The sequence below is a fragment of the Equus przewalskii genome, chromosome 22 (assembly GCF_037783145.1).
Source record: "Equus przewalskii isolate Varuska chromosome 22, EquPr2, whole genome shotgun sequence".
Lineage (NCBI taxonomy): Eukaryota > Metazoa > Chordata > Mammalia > Perissodactyla > Equidae > Equus > Equus przewalskii.
The window spans coordinates 3018168-3038906 of NC_091852.1; the positions used below are offsets into that span (position 1 = coordinate 3018168).

Genomic DNA, 20739 nt, shown 5'->3' on the forward strand with positions numbered 1-20739 from the left:
AATTACTTGGCTTTCCACTCAAGCTTCACCTTTATCTGTGGCTTTAAAAAGTGTTGCCAGTGTCGCTGGTACTGAGCTTATACCAGCCAGGCAAGAAAGCCCACAGAGCAAAGAGGCTGTGTTGACTGGATGGTTCCTGTTTAAGATGTAGCAATTTTTACATCAGTGATCTGCGGCTATCTTTCTGAGCAACTGAGGCGGTTTGTGGTTTCCTTCTTAAGCTCCGCAGCTTCTCAAAGTCAAAGGCTGGGATAAGAGGTAGGGACGCCATCGTGAACTCCTGACGGAAAGGGACGAGCTTACTCGTTAATCTCGTCTTATTCCTAATACTCCCGTCTCCTTCTTGATCACTTCCTGAGGTTGAAGTCTATGCATTTTTTGGTGGACAATATGTTTTGCTACTTTTCTCAGAATGAAGAAAGTTTTATTTGTTTATGGTTCTTAAAATAATATAATCAAACTGTAAAAAAATCCAATTACATCAAAATTGTCAAAACATCCCCTGCAAAAAGTTTTTAAAAAGTTAAAACATCCAAAATTAGGTCACTTTGAGATAACTAGTGTTAATATTTTAGGGTATATCCTCCCAGATCTTTTTCTATGCAATACACATATTGCTTATAGGTTATAGTTATAAAGTTGTATTTTCCTGTATATATGGATGTATATAGTTTTCTTTTTCACTCTGTGTTAGCTCTTCATCCCTTTCAATGTCTAAATACAGAATCATATTCTGAAATAGCCCAATAGAATTCTCTAGATTTTATGGATGGACCTTAACCAGTTTCCTCTTGGTAGATCTGTTACTTTCCTCTGTTACAAACATGGCATGTATTTTGTGCATATTATTTTCTTATCCACAGAAAGTTTATATTTTGTGCAACTGGAACCAATTATTTGTTGCCTTGTGTGTTTTCTTCCCCCAATTAATGAATTTAAACATCCTCAACCAATCACTCATGACCAACCACTTCTACAAAACGTGGCCTGATCCTTTCGGGGTCAGCAGGAGGGGACGTGGACGTGTGCCTTTGCCACCACTTCCTTCAGCTTATGGGATTAGTCTCCTTCTTCTTACCCGTGGCATGTACGTGACCAGTGGGCACACACGCATGTGCACGCATGCACACACACCACGTACAGGCCACTACATCCACGACTATAGACATTTAAGAAAATGAAGCTCTCCTGCCCCATAATGCTGGTCAAATATATTCCAAAATATGCTCATTTTAACATTTTGTGGCTACTTCTATATTTGAGTATTATCTTTGGAAAGTATGTTTCAAATATCAATTCCAAATACGAAAAATATTTTGAGCATGCTGAAAAAATGAAAGATGGAAACACCAGCATTATAAATACAACACATTTTAGCCAAGCTCTTCAGAAAATAATCTCGTCTGGAAAAAAATCATCTTTCCAGTTCTTCATTTTAGGGATGCATATATTTAGTGTTATTGTTAGGGGAAAGCATACTGCCAAGAAGGACTACGACGTTTGTCCTGAGGCTCATAAACCCTGACTCCGTGCACTTCTCTTATTAATAGAATAATGCAAGGAAGACTTCCATCTGCAGAGCATGTGTTCACATGCATTTTTGCCTTTTGTTATTTATGATAACTCTGTGAGGGGAGCTGGGCAGTCTTATAGTCCCCATTTCAGGGATGAGGACCCCGATCCACGGACCCCTCCAGCGTGGGGCGGACGAGTTTCTGAGTCAGACTCTAGGATTCTTTTCCTCTGGTCTGCTCTCCTAGTGTAGGTGTCAGCTGGTTAATTTATAACTCCATAAAGTCTTTCTGTTATGATAGTTTTCCCTTACTTCAGAGTTTGGGTCCGTAAGCACCATTTGGAATGAGATCATTTTCCTATAAAACTTCTGTTAATAAGTTCCACGACTGATTTGTTAGGCATCCATGAGGCGTGTTTGCCGTCCAGGTCCTCGGCGTTCAAAAATGTTTCTAGGGGCCTGTTTGGGGGGAGAGAAAGTTGTCTCTGACGTGCTCTGCTTTCCAAAAATGTCATCACTGGGCTGTGTGTGCTGTGTGTCCCTTCTACCTCCATTTCTGGCTGTCCCCTGTGTCATCTCTGAAAAACCCCTTTTTCCACAGTTGTTTTTATTAATCTATGAATTTTAGTACAAAAATATAGCAAATTCTGCTTTATTGATAATCCTAAATCCTATATATCTTTCAGCCCCAAATACAGTTAACATTTAGATGTATTTCTTCCTTTTTTTAATTCATCCTTTCCAGTCTTTCTTTATGCCTATATTTGCTCTTTGTTTGTTTTTAAAAATTCACATCATGTAGTATTTAAAGAGTTTGTAGGCTGGTTTTGAATTTAAAGTTATAAGCATTTCCCCATGACATTAAATAAATCAATGTATGTCCTTATGGTGGACTATTATGCAACTATGTTTATAAAAGAATATTTAATCGTTCTTCTATTTTAGGCCATAAGGTTGTTTAAGCGTGATGATGAGGCTAACTAAACTTGGATCTTTTCTTGAAAGTTTCAGGCAATTTATTTTTCCGTTGATGATATATGAAAGGGTCTTTTTCATGGCCTCTTCTAAAAACCTTATCATTTAAAAATATTTCATTAAAGATCACCGCCAATTTTATAAACAAAAATGGTACCTATTCTATTCTGTTCATTTATTGGACATAGACGTGTTTGCTCTTCTGAAGTGTTTTAGGGGAAATCGCCAGCTCCCTTGCTTTGTGGTGATTTGCATCTCTCTGATTGGCCCATTCTGCACCTTCCGATGAAGACAGGTTGTCTGTGCCGAGGGACTGCTGGTGGAGGTGTTGACTTGCACAGCCTCTGCTCCCAGTCCACTTGCGGGTGAGGAGCATGTTCTCCCACCTACAGCTCCTGACCCAAACCAGTTCCATGCAGTAACTTCTGCTGGACTGAGGACCACTCTTCTGTCTTTCTTGCTGCCCACTCTTCTGAGAAGTGGGAATGCCCAAGGACACAACAAAAGGATGCTTTCTCAGCGTGCCCTGCCTCTTAGCCTGTTTCGACAGCATTTCACTTAGCAGCTCTCAGCTCCCCGGATGCACCGTATCGCAGCCACTTTCTGCTAGGCTCGTTTGGGGATAGGAATTGCACTTTCACGATGAGAAAGGCAGACGCTGACTGGATGAGAAGGAGAGAAGCCATCTCCAAAAAAGTGGTGCTTTTGCAATGGAAGGAGCGCTTTCAAGTTTTGAGAAGCTCTGGTCTTTCAGCCGAAGGGCGGGCAGTAGGGAACACACAGAGTCTTGGGTTTTTCTCTCAGGTGACAGAGGTAGTCTGTTTCAGGTGGCCAAAGACAAGTTGCACACCAGTCCACAGTTCTTGAAGTAGTGGAAATCTTCCCTGATTCTAACAGTAGGAGGGTTGCCAGTATCAGTTGCAATGTAGTAAGTTTTCCTCTTTCACCAGATACGTCTTTGCAGGTGTTTTGATTGGAATATCAGAAGGTTCCATAGGTGAATTATAATCATACCCTTTAATTTTTTTTTTAAATTAGAAGCTGCCACTGGTTTGCTGTATTTTAATGGCAGTATCCATCATCTCTGACTACTACGTGTACAGACAGCATACCTTTATATGCTTCTCCTGCATTTAAAACTGGGAAGGCTTTTTGCCACCCAGAGAGCACGTCCTCCATTCTTGTCCCCTGTTCTGTGACAGCACTTTGCCCCGTAGCTGGTTTTTCACACTGACTTCCCTAGAAGAACTTGCCAAGTGAGGGGCAGGAGTGACACGTTTTCCTCCTTTGGAACACACACCCTGTTCGTTCTCCACCATGAAGGCCACCAAACCTTCTGAACGGTTGTCCTTACACTCTGTAAGGCTTGTTTGGCCCTTACGAACATCAGAAAGAAAATAATAATATACATCAAGCATCCCCATTTTAAAAAGCATTCCCAGTTTGATTTAAAAAATAGTACCTCTGATTCTAATTTTTCTATCTCTGGTTACTAGTAAAGGTAATTTTTTTTCTATAATTTTGCCATTTTCGCTTTCATGAGTTGTCTTAGAATAGAGTTCCGCTTTCCTTGTTTCTGAAGTGTGGCTCTGTTGTGTCTTTTCCTTGCTCCTGGTGAGGATTCTGTTCTAAGTTGCTTACAGCTTTCTCAGTTCTCAGAGGTTTTTTCCTCAGCCTTCATCTGAACAACTTCCACGCCTTTTCCTAATCATCCTGCAGCTCCCTGCTTCTCACCACAAGCTTTCCTTGATCCATCTTACTAAAAAAACTCATGTTTCCGTTGCCCTTCTGATACCGCTCTCTAGAAGGCTGGCTGTGACCCCCAGAGCAGTGGAGCATCCCTGTCTCTGTCCTCCTTTAGCCCTCTGTGGCGTTCGGAGGGCTTATCATGTCTGTTTCACATGGAAGCCCTCTCCCTCTTTGGCATCTGGGACCTGGATTCGACTCCCGAGGGAGATCTGTGACATGGTGGAAAGAGTCAGGGCCACAACACTGCCACTAACTTCCCCGTGGTGCTGAGTGATATGTGCATCATTTTAAAGTTTCCCTCTTTGCAAAACTTGGGTTCTAATATCTACCTCATAGGTACATTATGAAGATCAAATGAGATAATGCAGGCGAGAGCATTTTTATATCATATTTTGACGTGTATTCACTCCACAGCTATGCATTTAGAGCCTGCTAAGGACCAGCAACTGTGTCGGGAATAAAGGATGCAATGGGACCAGGTCCCCAGGAACTCATGGCTTCCTGGGGGAGTCAAAACGAATCAAATAATTTTACAGAAGGATATAAAGTTGCCACTGTAATCAGTTTTGGAAAGGGAAAACATAAGGTGCTAGGAAAGGATGCAATGGGGGAATTTGATCTACTCAATCAGAGAAGTGTAGAAGGCTGCCCTAGGGAGTGGCCACTGGATTGAGCATGATGTGGAGAGGGCACTGAGGCAAAGAGATAAGAGAAAAAGTCCTCAGGCAGGACAAAGTCCCTGTGGCAGCAGGCCCGAGGGCTGGAAAGACGACCACAGTGGCTGAAGCACAGAAGGAGGGAGAAGGTGGTACTTGAGAGAGAGATGGGGGCGGAACTTGCAGGCCTCGTGGCCACGGTGAGACCTGGCGTCTCCCTAAGAGCAGTGGCAGCTGTTGGAATCCTTTAGCGTGTGCACGCGGGCAGCTGCCGCCACGACTCTGCATGTCTCAGATCTCCGGCTGCAGTGTCGAGGGGATTGGAGGAAGGCCACAGTGGGCTCAAGGAGACTGCTTCTCATTCTTTCCTGGTGATGGCTGCTCTTCCTTCTCTTGACTTCTATATGTACCCCCTTCCTTCATGGTTCTGGTCTCTATATCCTAATTTTTAACCACCTGCTGGATATGTCTCCTGGCAGCCCAGAAATTCAAGTACATTCTCTTAGCCTCTGCAGATGGAGCCTAGGAAAATACCTTCAACCGCTCCCCTTACCTTGGCGCTCATATGCCATCAGTCACCATGTTACCCAGGTATGTAGTGAATGACGGTCAACCTATAGCACCTCTGTAACCATTTCCTGGACCGTTATGAGACTATCTTTCTAAGCCCCTTCTTAGTCCTCAGATTTGCTCGGTTCCACTTTATCGTACGCCGCTGCTGTCAGATCAGTCTTCCAACGGGCATCTCCAGTTAGGACTTTTTTCTGCCTAATCTCTCTAAACTCTTCACAGCTACTCTAAACTCTAGCCGAACCGATTTACCCACTGTCCCCTGCTTCCCTGCCTCCATCTACAGATGCTACGGATGTGCTGGTGCATTCCACCCCAATGCCATTCTGCCTTTATTTCCATCTGTTGGAATCCTAGTCATTTTTAATGCCTCAGCTGAAATACCACTGCTCACAGGGGACCTTCGCAGACTCCTCCAGACTTACATGAAGTTTCCTTCCTCTGAACTTCTTACAGCACTTTACTTCTCTCTCCTTAATGACGCATAGCACACTGGGATTTGTACTATGCACATTTTGTATATTCGTCTTAGTCTCTCTACCAAGCTCTTTTGCCCTTAAGATCTGGGACCACAGGTTACTCACCTGCGTGTTAGTTACAACACTCATATCTGTGCCTTGTGCATGGAAAATGCTTGATAAATATTTATCAAATTAATGTTTCCTTTATGATAATAACTAATTATGCACATATGATTCAAACTCACTTTTCTATTCTTCACTGCTGTGGGGTGTTTGCCGTATCCTTTTGGAAGTTTGGAGCAAATAATTTTTTTCATTATTCTCACTCAACTATTTCCTCGCTCTTTATTTATTTGTTTTTTTTGGTGAGGAAGATTGGTCCTGAGCTAACATCTGTGCCAGTCTTCCTCTATTCTATATGTGGGATGCCACCACAGCATGGCTTGATGAGTGGTGTGTAGGTCTGAACCTATAAACCCCAGGCTGCTGAAGCAGAGCATGTGAACTTAACCACCACCCCACAGGGCTGCCCCCCCTCACTCTTTCCTATCTCCAAGTGTACAAATATGAGCAAGACATTCTTGAACTGTATGTTATAGAGAGAAGAAAGAAAGGGGCAAACTAAACAATTCCTTTTACGTTTCATCCTGGTTAGAAGCCAACGTAAATGCTTGTGCTAAAGAACATGCCTATTTCCTGCCGTGAAGGCTTGGCCGTTTACCCTGGGACCCCTCTCCACCACTGGCTGCCCTCGAAAGACTATTAACCCCTGCTTTAAGCCAGCAAACCAGATGTGGGTTTTTTAAGCAAATTATTGGTTATTTCACCACATGTAGTTCTTGCAGTTAAGCGTTTCCAGCTTCTCAGAGCATTCCACAGGAATAACATCATATTTTTCCTCCAACCTGTTAATTAACATAATTATTTATCAACCCTAAGCCACAGCTTGAGTTTGTTAAGTGGCCAGCAGAACATATATTCCCTGGATGGAGCCCAATGCTGCTGGAGAGAACAATTCAGCAATTAAAAAAAGGAAAGTCTTGTGGGGAGTGGGGAGCACACTCCATTCCTCCTCTTGCTTCTGGAGAGCATCATTCTGGCTCAGGCTGCACCCCCAGGTCTTGGCTGGATTTCCCTAATAACTAGGCATTGAGTCGACATGTTTTTTAGAATGAAGGATTTTTCTGGTGATCTCTGAGTTCTCATCCAGCTTCAATATTTGAAATCTGCTTTTGCAGATTCAAAGGGTTGAACTGTGAAGTGAGGTGAAATGCTGTTTTTCCTGCTGCTCCCCAAATCTCCTGGCATGTTCTTGGGATTAGCAGAGAGTTCCTCTTGATGTCCCGCCGACCCGACTCCTGCCTGTGCTGCTTTCCTATCAGCTGGCAAAGACTAATAGCACCTTCCCTTAACAAGGGCAGTTCTCCAAGCGTCGTCCGGGAGCTCGGAGGGTCCCCGAGACCCTTTCAGGGGAGCTGCTAGGTCACGACGATTTTTATCAGTGTGGTCAAATATTTGTCTTCCTCTTTCTTGTTCTCTCCAAGTGTATAGTGGAGTTTTCTAGCAGCTACATGACATGTGATATGACAATAGGTTGAATATAGAAACAGAACCAAGAATCCAGCTATCCTGTGTTAAAGCAGATGTTAAATTAAAGAGATTTGCAGAACTGTAAAACAATGCCACGCTTCTCACTAAATTTATTTTTATTTTGAAAAATATACTTACTGTCCATAAAAGTATGACTTTTATATTAACATGTAATGTTTTTATTATTTTTCAAGTCAATTAAGACAAAAAGTTCTCAGTTGCAACTTCTAGCATAGCAATTATTGATAGATATTGTTACTCACGTAAACAGAAGCTCTTTGTGACCCTTAATAATTTTAAGAGTGTGAAGAAATGCCGAAACCAAAAGGTCTGAGGCCCACTGTCTTTCACATACCATTCATGTGAAAAGTCCTTATGCTACCAAGCTTTTGTCATTATGTAGGCAAATGGCATGTTCCTCAGAGAAGGAGTCAAACACACCAGGTATGTGTATGTGTTTTAACCCTTTGGCAAGGACCATGACAAATCGCTCCATCGATCAGTAACCACAGCCCACTGAGACAACCCCTACAGCTTGCTCTAGAGACCGACCTCATGCAGTTACGGTCAAAGTGTTCTTACGGGAAGAAGTCAAAGGCTGAGGATGAGAGAAGCTGGGAGCTGTGGGGCTAAGAGAAGGGAAGAGAGTTTTGGAATTGAATTGATGTTTGAGGAAACGCTCATAGGTAGGAATATCTGCTAGCTACAAGTTTTCTCCCTTCAGTATTATTCCTTGAGAGCAGAAAACCCATTTTCAGAGTTCAGCTACTGCCTGCACTGTGCTTTTTGTGAAGACAATAATTAGTAGCTTGCAGTGGATTCCATGTGAAAGTCACAGTGGCTCCAGGCTGGACCAGAGATGGATACATGTCAAATATTTAAGTAGAAGTTTGAATGGTTGAACCACAAAACGTTTGGGTTTTATTCCAATTCCCGTAAAGTAGACCCCATCTTGGAACGTCCTGTGACTATTCCGTCTCTCCCAGAGCTCATTGACAAAAAGCCTTTCCAGCAAACGGTGGTTTATTAGCACATTAGTGCGTGCCCTTACTCTTCCATTCTAAGAACAACCTCATACACCCACAGCCAGAAGTCATTCCCACTCTGTTTGCAGAACCCAAATAGTAGCTTATTCACACCATTTTGACCAGGATCGCAGTCTTCCGAAGAGTAGAAAGAATTGTAGCAACTATTCAGTTAATCAGTTTTGACTGAACTGCTAGAGACATCACACCATGAGGGTGAAGAGAGATCTAAGCCAGCCGTTGGATCCTGGGTTATAAGTCCTTTTCACATTAAATTGCAGTTTTCAGTGACTCATGGTTCCTTCTCACTCACGCATTGCTACAGCATTCCTCAAAATCACCCTCAATGACTTTAGGAGTCCTCAAGGTGGGCATGGCTCGGTGTGCTAAGGAACATGCCCAATCAGCTTGGATATAAACTCCTCAGAGCGTTCGTTAGCCATCCAATCCAAAGTACTCCTCCAGCCCTGGTACTTTTAAAATGCTATTTATCATTATTTGAACTTGTCTTTTTTTTTGTTTTTTTGTGGAAGCTTGGCCCTGAGCTAACATCCGCTGCCAATCCTCCTCTTTTTGCTGAGGAAGATTAGCCCTGAGCTAACATCCTTGCCCATCCTCCTCTATTTTATATGGCGGACACCTACCATAGCAAGGCTTGCTAAGTGGTGCATAGGTCTGAGCCTGGGATCCAGACCGGCAACCCCACCGGTCCAGCCCCATGAACTTATCTTTTTCAGTTATGTGTGTGTGTGTTTGTACTGACTCCCTCCTTCCATTAGAATCTAACTTCATGACACAGGCACTTTATCTTGCTCGTGCTATATTCCTGGCACCCAGAACAGTGCCTGGCGCGTAGTAGGCTCTCAGTATTTGTTGAGCGAAAGAATGGAGTTACAGTGCTCTCCTCTGGTGGGGTCCACTCTGAACCTGAGTTTTAAGCTCTACTAACAGCTATGATTGTATCTTAGCAGGGACAGACTCAGAGAGAAGCAAAAGCAGGCTTTTTGCCCTTGAATGGCACATAGTGAACTTGGGCACTGTAGCAGACAGGGCCTGCAGGAAACTAGATAAACCATGGTTGGGTAATTCAAGGAGAGGCTAATAAAAGACTATCTATAAAGGCGTGGGCAAGGTTTAAAGAATCTAATGAAGGATGCTGCAGTCCCCGTTGGCTAGTAATGCCAGGGAGCTATCTCCCTAGAACCCCGAGAATGTGGGCATCAGGAGAGGGCTCCTGAGAGGACCTGGAGGCTCAGGACAGGAAAAGTAGCCATATTTGCTACGTTCTGCAGGAATAGAGCCAGAATCATGAAGTGGAGCCAGAAAGGTAGAAAACTGAGACGGGGAGAGAAGAGGGAGGGAGACAGGAAAAGAGAGGCCTCTGGGACCTGCATGGTGGGAAGAGAAATGCCATGTGGCACAGCATCTTCTGGATCCCATGTGTGTCTGTGACTGTCTGATGGTGACACTGCACTGTCCTCAAAACGATGGCAGCCTTATTCCCGGCTCCATCCTGGAAAAGTGCCTGTAGATCCTCAGCTTTCTGGCGTCTTCTATGCTAATCATCTTTGTAGAAGAACTTGCTGACTAATCTATGCCACTTTACACCAGGGTGACAAAGATCTGCCCCACCCTCTACCCAGGGAGGACAAGGAGGACAGAGCAGATTGTGGGGCGGGGAAGAAAACCCTGTCCAACCCCATATAGAAGGCACAGTTTACAATGTCTGGCACACCGTGAGTGACCAAAACATGATTGGCAGTCATTATATTAGACTCCCAACAGATAGCTTGGCTTTTTTAGATTTTCAAGGCCCCTCTTAGGAAACTCGAAACAAGTTGAACTGGAACTGTCACAGACCTTTCAGTGCCACTGCCCAGAGTGGTTCTCACAAGCAGTAAATCCAGCGAAATTCACACTCAGGCAGCCGGGCTCCAGAGCCTTTGTTCTCAAGATGCTGGGGGTGCCTCACTGATACCCCTCGGTACTCACTGAGAATTCTCAGGCATGCCAGAGGCTGCCTACTGCCAGCTCTGCGCTCACTCCAGAGGACTTTCTCCAATTGCAGGCACAGGTAGACCAGAAGTACCGAGGTGTTAACCCCCAGGAATATCCCTCCACCAACAGCCTAGACGTGGTAGCTATGTATTCCAGAGATTTGCCCCTCAAGTGGGATAACTCTGACCTGCTCCTCATGGTCTCTCACAGCTTCCTAGCAGGACTGAGCCCTGGGAGCCTCGTTCCCACAGCGTGACCTTGCTCATTAATGCACCCTGGATTGGCTTTCTCCCCTTCCCTGGCCCAGGGTCCCTTCCTCTCCTGGTTCTTTCTGGGATCACCTCCAAGTAAACTGCTTGCACTTGAATTCTTAGCTCAGGGCTGCTCTGGGAGCAAACTAACGCTGAAGTGTTGCCTACTCTGATCTCCTTACCTTAAATTTCCCCCAGCCTTAACGTCCCATCCTCCTGGGCACCCCTTCCATTAGGAAACACTCTCGGTTTGGTTACTTATACCTTAGAGTGAATTTAAGCCAATGAATCACCATTCCCAATTGAATGGTGAAGTCAACCAAGCTCAGCGTGCTTTGCCTCTGTCCTTCTTTGTGAACTCCTGGGAGTGTTCAGCAGAGTTGATCTTTCACTTATATCACCCCTCTGCTTTGCATTCCAAAGTGTCACAAAGCTTTGTCCCTCCTCTCTTTCCAGTGAACTGCTATGTTTTTATCCTTTGGAAAATAGCTGATTTTTAGAAAAAGAGGAAGAAAGGACACATATGATTCTTGTCCCTCTGCCGTTTTCTCTCCAGTGCCAGATTAGTCCATTGATTTTCACAGCTTTAACAATCACATTTGCATGAATGACCTGGAAACCTGTATCTCCACCACTGATTTCTCATCCAAATCTTGGTCTCCCGCTGTCTACTTGAACACTTCTTCTTACATGTCCCTTATTCTCAAATACAGCCAGTAGATGCAAAATAGAATTCCTCATCTTCTCTTTAAAACATCTCCTTTTACTAAGTTGCCTATTTATACCAATGGTGATATCATTCCCACAATCCTCCAGTTTCAAAATCTACTAGTCATGTGTATTCTTCCCTTGCTTTCGGCTCCTCAGTCCTTTACTACTTCCCAACTCCTCTCTAACCTCAGACTCCTCCCTGTTCAGGTTGCTGTATAGAGGGGATGGGCTAATTTCCCCCAGATTCTTCATTCACCTTGTCACTATGCATCTCAAAAAAATGCTAGCAGCTCTCAACTGACTTTAGGATGAAAATACAAATTTCTCAAAAATGTGTGTGTGCTTTTGTCTTTCTTTCTTCTTTTTAAATTTTATTTTAAAATATCTGCTCTAGTCTGGCTAAAAACTCTTTATTCAGTTTGTCTTTCTCTGTTTCCTAAAGCAAATTCTCCCTGCAGCCAGGCTGGTCTGCCCAGCGCTCCCCAAACGTCATTCTCACTCTCGTCTCTGGGGTTTTGCTCATGATCCTTCCTTAACTGTAGTTGAGAACACAGCTTGAGCCCTGCTGTGTGCTAGATGTTATACAAAACATTTAACACTCTATATAATCTCATTCTTTCTCTAGCATAACTCTACGTGCTAAAAACTTTTATTGTTTACATACAAAGAAACCAAGGTACCAAGAAGTGAAAGCACATTGCCACATTATGCAGCTGGCAAGCGGTACAGCAAGATGAGATCTCCCTTCTCCCTAATTACTATTAAGAAAAACCCTGAAACTTGGAGATCCTTTCAATATTGTGTCCTTTCAATGTCACGCTGGAGCATTGTCTAACAGGCTTCAACAGAGAGTACCTGATTCTCCAGGGAAATGTACCTTTGTTTGATTTATAATTGACTATTGATTAGAACCCAGACTCTGTGAAGTGAACTTAGTGAAGCTTGTCAAGTCGCAAATGATGTTTCTGCTCTTCTGTAAATGCAAATATTTTTGTCCAGTAGAAAAGAGAGCTCCAAAAGAGTTACAGTTTTGTTGTCCTGAAGAACATTAGCCAGTTCTGTTTCTAACTCAGCAACTTCGTTTCAGTATTCTGACTCTCACTAACAATATATACTTTGAGTTTTCCTTGATTCTGTTAGGTCGTCTTTATGATGCCATTGATTCCCTTATTAATGAGCTAAGTGGATCTTTGAAAGGTTCACAGTACATATTTTTATGAGAGTCATGCTTTTAACTTTTAGAAAATTATACTTTGACTATACAGAGCCTACACACTTAATTACTACGCTTAATAACTTCGTGCCTCCCAGTTCCACAATGCCTGCCCCTTATATACCCAAACTTTCAAATTTCAATGAAGACTCATCTCTCCTCTTGAAATCTTCCCTGAATATTCCAGTTCATGCCCATCACTTTCTTCTTAGAATTTCTAGAATACTCATTGGTCTTAATGACATACTTCTTTAATTTTTACCTTATTGTCTTATTCACCAATCTATATCTGTCTACCCATTTATCTATTTCCTGCCCCCTCCAGGCTGATGGAGAACCCCTATGAAGTATTCCTTCAAGAGGCTTTTCAAATTACTCACATATTCGCCCATCTTTGCCCCGAAAGTGCTTGGAATAGCCTTAGACACAAAGTATATGTTCAATAAATCCACATTGGGTAAAATTTATTTGCTCTTTGCAGGTTAACCTTTTCTACAGCTCAGAATTCTCCTGAGTTATATTTAAGCAACTTCAGACAAAACAGAGAGGCATTGTATCCAAGAATGAGTAGCCCTTAGGAGAGAATAACGGGGACTAGGAAATTCTGTGATCACACGAAGAGGGGAAAATGTCCTGTGCAAGCCTGGGGATCGTAATAGTTAACTTTAGAATTTGCCCACATAGTTAAGCCTCATTCCAAATGCCACTTTTCTAAAAAGCTAACCCAGTGGCAATCTGGGCCTTCCCTTTTGAACCACAACTCTGTTTAATTTCAAAACAAGGGCAGATAAAATATGCTAATACACAGCAAGTCTCCCCATTGCTATTCATTAGGAAGCCCCTTTCCAGTGTAAAAGTCCAGTCTTCCGTGAATTCACAAACAAATGATTGCCCTTGTTACTGGCATTCCACACCGGTGATAAAACATGTGAGTGAATCAGCCTCAGCCTGATTGTGTGAGTTTTCTTCGGGAAGGTACTGCGTTCTTTGTCTTGAATATATATGAAAATATATCTATGTGCACTTGTAGGACATTTTAAAATAAGCGCACTTCTTTCTGCCGGGACATTAATAGGAAATCCCCTGAGATCTCCATCTGGTGGTGATGGTGGTGGTGGCGATGGTGGTGGCGGTGGTATGTTTTATGAGTTCAAAGTCTTTGCACTTGAGCTGTAGGAGCCTGCTTAGCATGCCATGTGGGCCACAGCCCCTGACATCCTTAACTAGAATAGCAAAGGGCTGGGAAAAGGAACACGATGGAGTACTAGCAGCCGCCAGAGAGCAGGGTTGGAATGCTGGCTCTGACCACAAATTGGTCCCCGGAACTTGTGTTTTTCATTAGGCTTGCTGCAGTAATGCCACTTTCTAGCATTCCAAAGGATATTCAGACTTATATTAAATTAAATTCTCCTTTAAAAATCACTCCATGTTGGAACAACGTGAAGGATCAGACTGCAATCAAGAAAACTCAGGAAACATAAAAAACTAAGGCTAGCTCTGGCCTCTGCTTATGTTGTGGTATGAATGTACAGTGCACATTGTCCACAATTTACTAGGTAATCTGCAATATATCTTAAAGATGCAGGATCACCTTGAGCTTTTAATTGACTACTTAGCTCAAGTTTCCTTTTAATATTATTGGTGGATTGCAGAAGACAATAGAGTGACCATAATACATTTATATGCCAGACATGGGAATATGTTTTATTTATTTATTTATTTAAGATTTTATTTTTTTCCTTTTTCTCCCCAAAGCCCCCCCGGTACATAGTTGTATATTCTTCGTTGTGGGTCCTTCTAGTTGTGGCATGTGGGACGCTGCCTCAGCGTGGTTTGATGAGCAGTGCCATGTCCGCGCCCAAGATTCGAACCAATGAAACGCTGCCTGCAGCGGAGTGCATGAACTTAACCACGAGGCCACGGGGCCAGCCCCGAGAATATGTTCTGTAATGTGCATAAATAAACACTCATATAAGCCATGTACTTGTTTAAATGCACTTATACATCTGTCTGTGAAATCTCCAGCTAAAAATCAAGTAGGTAAGGAACTTGTCTCTTATTCTAAAATCAAACTCTCACCATAAATCAATTCTCTCTTTTTATCTCTCAAACACACATACATACCCCATACCACATACACACATAAAATTTATACCTGCACAATGAGGCTTCTGAGTTCCTAAATGAGCAAACGTATTAGTCAGAAGAGGCTAGGCGACGCTGCAGGAACAGACAACCCCAAATCTCAGTAGGTTGACTGTATCAGATTTTATCTCCCTCACGTACATCCTCCGTGAGTATGGGCAGATCCTCGGGACAGCTGTTTTCCGTAAGCTGGCTGAGCCGAGCAAGCCAGGCTTCTCCAATATTCTCTCACTTCCGTCTCAGCACACGCATCCAGGACTGTAGCAGCAGGGAAAGAACAGTCCAGAGAGTCAACCACGGTGCTATCACGTGCCGTCTCCACACACATGTCATTGGCCAAAGCGAGTCACTCTGCCACACCTAACTTCCGAGATGAAGAGAAGCACTCTTCCCCTGTGTCTGAAGAGATACTGGTGAGTAACAAAAAATCCTGTAACATGATCAATGGAGCCTAATAATGTAACTGATTTTGAAATTAATCAGCTATTTTCTCTCTCTCTCTCTCACACACACGCACACACACACACACACACTCACACACACACTCACACACACATCTGTGTAGGAGGAGAAGATGTCAGGTGTAAGCAAAGGCCCTTCCTTCTTTCCCCAGAACAGAATAACTCAGCTTGATTACAGAGGCCACGGCAGGTAGGGTATTTCTTTAACTGAAAGTTTACCTTTCTTTAGAGGTTTCACATCATAACAGTATCCAGTCTTTGATAAGGAAGATTTTCAGTCCTTTTCTTGAAAGTAAACTTTAAAAAAGGAAAAATAGAGAATTCTCTTTCAATAAGAGTGAAGTGTGGAAAACGGAAAGAAAAAGCAAAGGGTGAGAGCGTGGATTCTCGCAGCAGGAGTCAGGGAGTGAATGCATTTTGTTTCAGGCCAACAACATGGGTGTGGACTCCCAAGTCCCCAAAAGGAACAGAGTGTATTTTCAGCTCTGATGGGACCAGTAGATGAGTGGAATGCAGCAGGCTTTCCAGGTTCTGGAAAGGAGCAGTGAGGATACCATTTACAAAAAACTTCTTGGCAGTGCTTCTCCTGCAGGAAGGGTAAGACAGGGCGGGTCGTCAGGGGAGAAGAGAGACGCTTTATGTCCTTGAGGGCTTGTTCACGATATCCAGGTGCGTTGCAAGAAATGGCAAGTGCTTTTGTACGTATCCAAGGCGCTGTATGATCTAGCTCCTGCCTACACCTTGCCAGCATTGTCTCAGGCATCTTTCCACCCCCTCATCACCTACCTCCCAAGTCTATGTTCCCACCATGCTGGGCCTTATTCTATTCTTTGAGTGAGTAATTCTCCCTCCTGCACAGGGCCTTTGCATAAGCAGTTCCCATCGCCAAGAATGCTCTGCCTCATCTCTCCTCCCCTAAGTGAAGCCTGTTCATTCTTCAGACCTCAACTCAAATGCCATTTCTCAAGGAAGCCTTCCTTGACGATCAGAGCCACCATTATGTGCATCCACAGTACTGTATGTCCTTCCTCCTAACAAATTCTATGGTTTGTGATTGTGCGTGGATTGGTGTAGTGGTCTGAAAACCATTTTTCTCGTGCTAGTCTATAAGCTCTATGGGGACCATCTCTGTTTTTCTTGCCTTTGTACCTTTATTCCCTATCTCAGTGCTCTGAACATATACCCCAATAAAAATTTGCTGAATAAATGCAGTGTTGTACAAATAAATGATCACAATCTATCATGTTTATATAGCCCTATTTAGGTATCAAGTATTTTACCTCCATTTTCTAATTTTTTATTCACAATAGATGAGTACTGACAGACGCACTTAGGTTGTAACTTAGGGGCCAACATGGATGGTACTTTATAGCTATGACTCTTTATCCAGTGCTCTGACCCTGTGAAAGTTACCACACTCCCCTGGTTCCCATCCTTATGTATGTAAAATAAGTGTTAGATTCCACATATGTAAAGAGATCCTCCAAATAAAGAAGAAAAAGATCAAAGCCCAAAAGGCAAATGGACAAATGTATGAACAGGAAATTAGTAGGAGAGGAAACACAAGTAATTGAAAATATATTAAATGACACTATTGCTAGTGAAATGCCAATGAAGAAGCTCACAAAAGTACTTGCGTTATAATTCAGATGTCCAGAGGAAATGTTTCTTTATTCTAAAATGTGATCTGGTCTTTGTCTAACTCTCACTCACTGTGTAGCAGGAAAAAATTATATATATATATATATATTTTTTTTTTAAAGATTTTATTTTTTTCCTTTTTCTCCCCAAAGCCCCCCGATACATAGTTGTATATTCTTCGTTGTGGGTCCTTCTAGTTGTGGTATGTGGGATGCTGCCTCAGCGTGGTTTGATGAGCAGTGCCATGTCCGCGCCCAGGATTCGAACCAACGAAACACTGGGCCGCCTGCAGCAGAGCGCGCGAACTTAACCACTCGGCCACGGGGCCAGGGAAAAAATTATATTTTAAAAAACTCATCCCAATCTAGTCACTAATAGCCTACACTGATGCAATTAATTTAAACAGTCCATCAGTTTGGCTCAATGGCTCTAGGTAAAAATACTAGTGTCCCAGAGTTCCACCCACTTTCTCTGTTTCTCTACAAGATGACTTTGGGTGTGTAAAGAAGCTTATTGGGTCTTCATGATGTGGGGCTCGTGGGGAGGAAGCTTCAAATCTGGATGTTGTGTCCACGCGATGTCTCTGCCCCGTCTCCCTGTCCACCTGTTTGCTGGGTGCCTTGATGCTGAAGTCTGCAGATCATGAACTTGGTGTTTGCTGTCTCTTTGACTTGGTCATAGCCAGGTGGACTCAGGGATTAGCTGTACCTCATCTAGGCTCTCACCATCCCTCTCTGTGTCTGCCTGCTACACTTTCCACCTGAACTCCTGGCCTGCTTTCGGCTCCATGCCACAGTTGATCCCATGGCAAAACTGTTGTCTGCCAGCTCAGCATCCATACTACCTGGGGACCGAGGGGTTCAGCATCCCAACCCAAAAGACAGCACCCTCCAGGCTCTTATACGAGAACCTAGACTCAAGAGAGGAATTTTACTGGATTGACCCAAAAGGGGTGGGACCAGAGGAAAATATTTCAAGTTTAAGGAGCAAAAACTGCTGAAACCTGAAGAAAGAGGTGTCATTTAGCCCACCTAAAAGAAAAAATGCGCTCCTTGGGGGTGTCTGTGAGATGACATCTGGACGCCGCTTCCATGCAGCACCCAGACAGGAGCTGAACTGGGGTGCGCAGGGGCTGGGGGGCCTGCAGCCTAAGAGTGGTGGCTTTGAGAGTTGTTGTGAAGGACTCTTATGCCCACATTTGCCCCCAAAACTTCAGGGTGTCACTTGTCTTCAAGGTAGATACAGACTGGGGCAATGAGTCTGTCAGGATAGATCAGCATGAAGTAAAAATAGAGAGCCCTCCTAGAATGCTCTGGAAGGCATAAGACTTCTAAAATTAGACCTGATGGTGTAAGTGTGTAAGAGGAAACCCCAGTATCCCCTGGAATGGAATTTCCCATCAGCCCAGTGGGATGGAGTTTAGAACAGATTACATTTGTTTAGGGACAGAAAATAAATGTCATATTTCTTTCTCTGTAGTATGTGAACTAAAATCCTTACCCACACATAAGAATGTAAATATATAAAGAGAGGTCAGGAAAAGAGAAGGACTGGATGGTTTTCAATGGTAACCTTCGCAGGGGGTGGGGGTGGAATGGGGAAGGGGGACAGGGTCCTTTCTGGTTTTCATTCTGTATTTATTTTTCTTGTTTAGATCCATGACCTCAAGCCTCCGTTCTTTCCTTACTTGTGTAATAAGAACATAGGATCAAAAGAGAAATGTTGAGTCAGATGATCCCTGAGAGTTTCTAGCACTCTGCTGTGCTGTGGTCCTGCGATGACTTCCTCCGTGGCCAGCTACCAATGAGAGTGACCCAGCTACGCACGGCCAACCCCTCACTTCAGCAGCCACAGCCCTCCACAACGGGACGGCACCCCCTTTCCAGCGCCGCCTGCCAAGCTCCCTATCTGCCCCTTAAAATTACCTGGAGGAACTTTTAAAATGCACCAGATACCTAGCCCCCATCCCAGAGACTCTGAGTCAATGGTCTAGGGAAAGCCGGGCCTCTGGATTTTTTGCAGCTCTCAGGTGATTCTAACGGCAGCCAAACTGAGAACCATGGTTAGACGCTTCTTCCTGGGGTCAGCCTGAACATGGCCACTGTTTCCCGCCTCTGCCTTTGTCCTGCTAGATCCTCTGCCCCCACCACAGTCCCTGCTATCTCTTTTTGTCAAAATCCACTCTCTCCTGGAAGGTCTTCCCAAATCCCACTGTCTCGGTGTAGGCTTTGTCCCCGGCTGTGACCTTTCTTTCCTAAGAACCCGACTGGACTTTATCCATCCTGCCCCTGTGATCTTCATGTGGGCACCTTTGCACTGGCATTAGTTGGGCGTTGGCTAATATACAGGACCGGACGCTGGTTGAGGCCGGGGGCCGGGGTGCGTCAACCCAGAGGAGATGTGGGCTCTACATGCAAACAGTGGGGGACCAAATTGCACTGACCTTCACAATCATTTTGTCCAGACTAGATCTACATGGACTAAGTTACATAAACATGTGTGGGCAATGGAAGGATAAATGGATCATGTTAAACTTTGAGAAAACTGCGGCTAAAGACTTCTTCCTTGAACACGTCTCCTGAAGAGCACAGCCCCTGTGCACTTATTGTGGTCACTGGAAGTCAGATGGAGGAACCACTTGCTGCTGGGACAGCTTCTGCTTGAATGGGGGGTCTTGGGTTTAGGAATTCTGATTTTACTGAAATGAGCTCATAAATTTAATCTCCTTAGTGTCTTACGGGAGGAAAAAATATATCCAAAAGTTTAGTCCAAAAAGTACAGAGATAGCAAATCCCAAAGAATCTATGAATGTCGGTTAAGTGGGAGAGGAGAGAAAAAAACAGCATATCCTTTCCCAAGTCTGTACACACCTCCCCTCTGGCTCCTGTTGATGAGGATGCCAATGGGAGCACTCCCATGCAGAGAGGCTGCAGCGTGACCCATATCAGGATGCAGATCTAAGCTGCACAAGCCTCTGAATTTAACTACCAACTCACGAGAAACACAGGGACACATAACTATGTCCAATGACAAAACAGGTGCCAGTGGCAAAACCCAGACTGGGAAACTCTACTGTACAGATGACCCGGTTGTGTCAACAGATAAACTGCAAAGAAGGATGAAAGAGAAAGGGGTAAAGCGTAGATGGAAAGAGAACTTAAAAGGCATTATCGACTCATTGCTAAGTATTGGCCTCATTATGATCCTGATTCAAACAATAAACTGTAAAACAAAAAGCGTTTGTTTATGAGACGATTACGGAAATTTGCACACCAAAGACATATTTGACAATAGCAAAAATTATTAATTTTGTGATAACGGTATTATAAATATTATATTTACATTATTATATAATACCACTTATTATAAAGTTTAAATAAAGAGATACCTTTATATTTTAGAGCAACAATGTAGAGTTACAATTATATCATGTCTGAGATTTGCTTCAAAATAATGTGGAGTCAGGGAATGAGTGAGGTACAGCTGAAATGGGATTGGCCTGAGTTGACTTTTAAATGAGTAAATGAGTTTATTATATGATTCTCTGCTTCTGTCACATTTTGCAAAATTATCTAAAGTATTAACAAAAAGATATAAAAGTATATGACACTAATTTAAGTAAAAGTAAATTAGTAAGAAATTCACACATTCATCACATTTTCAAACAGATCAGGAAACGAGTTTAATGATGAGAGCCGTGTGGTTTGCCCAGCCTCTGATCCCTCGCATACATAAGGGATAAAGCATTGTCAAGCTAATAACAGAGGGAGGGAAGGAGGG

The 20739-nt window shown here is 43.4% G+C and overlaps 2 long non-coding RNA genes across 2 annotated transcripts; one reads left to right on the forward strand and one right to left on the reverse strand.

Annotated features, from left to right (window-relative positions):
- Positions 1-14457: 14457 nt before the first annotated feature.
- LOC139078588 (uncharacterized) lies at positions 14458-15719 on the reverse strand. Its single transcript, XR_011531604.1, has 3 exons — positions 15538-15719; positions 14868-15115; positions 14458-14656 (listed from the first exon to the last, which is right to left on the reverse strand). It is a non-coding gene; the product is annotated as an uncharacterized lncRNA (long non-coding RNA).
- Positions 15080-20362, forward strand: LOC139078589 (uncharacterized). The gene is made up of 2 exons (XR_011531605.1): positions 15080-15270; positions 18614-20362. It is a non-coding gene; the product is annotated as an uncharacterized lncRNA (long non-coding RNA).
- Positions 20363-20739: the final 377 nt, after the last annotated feature.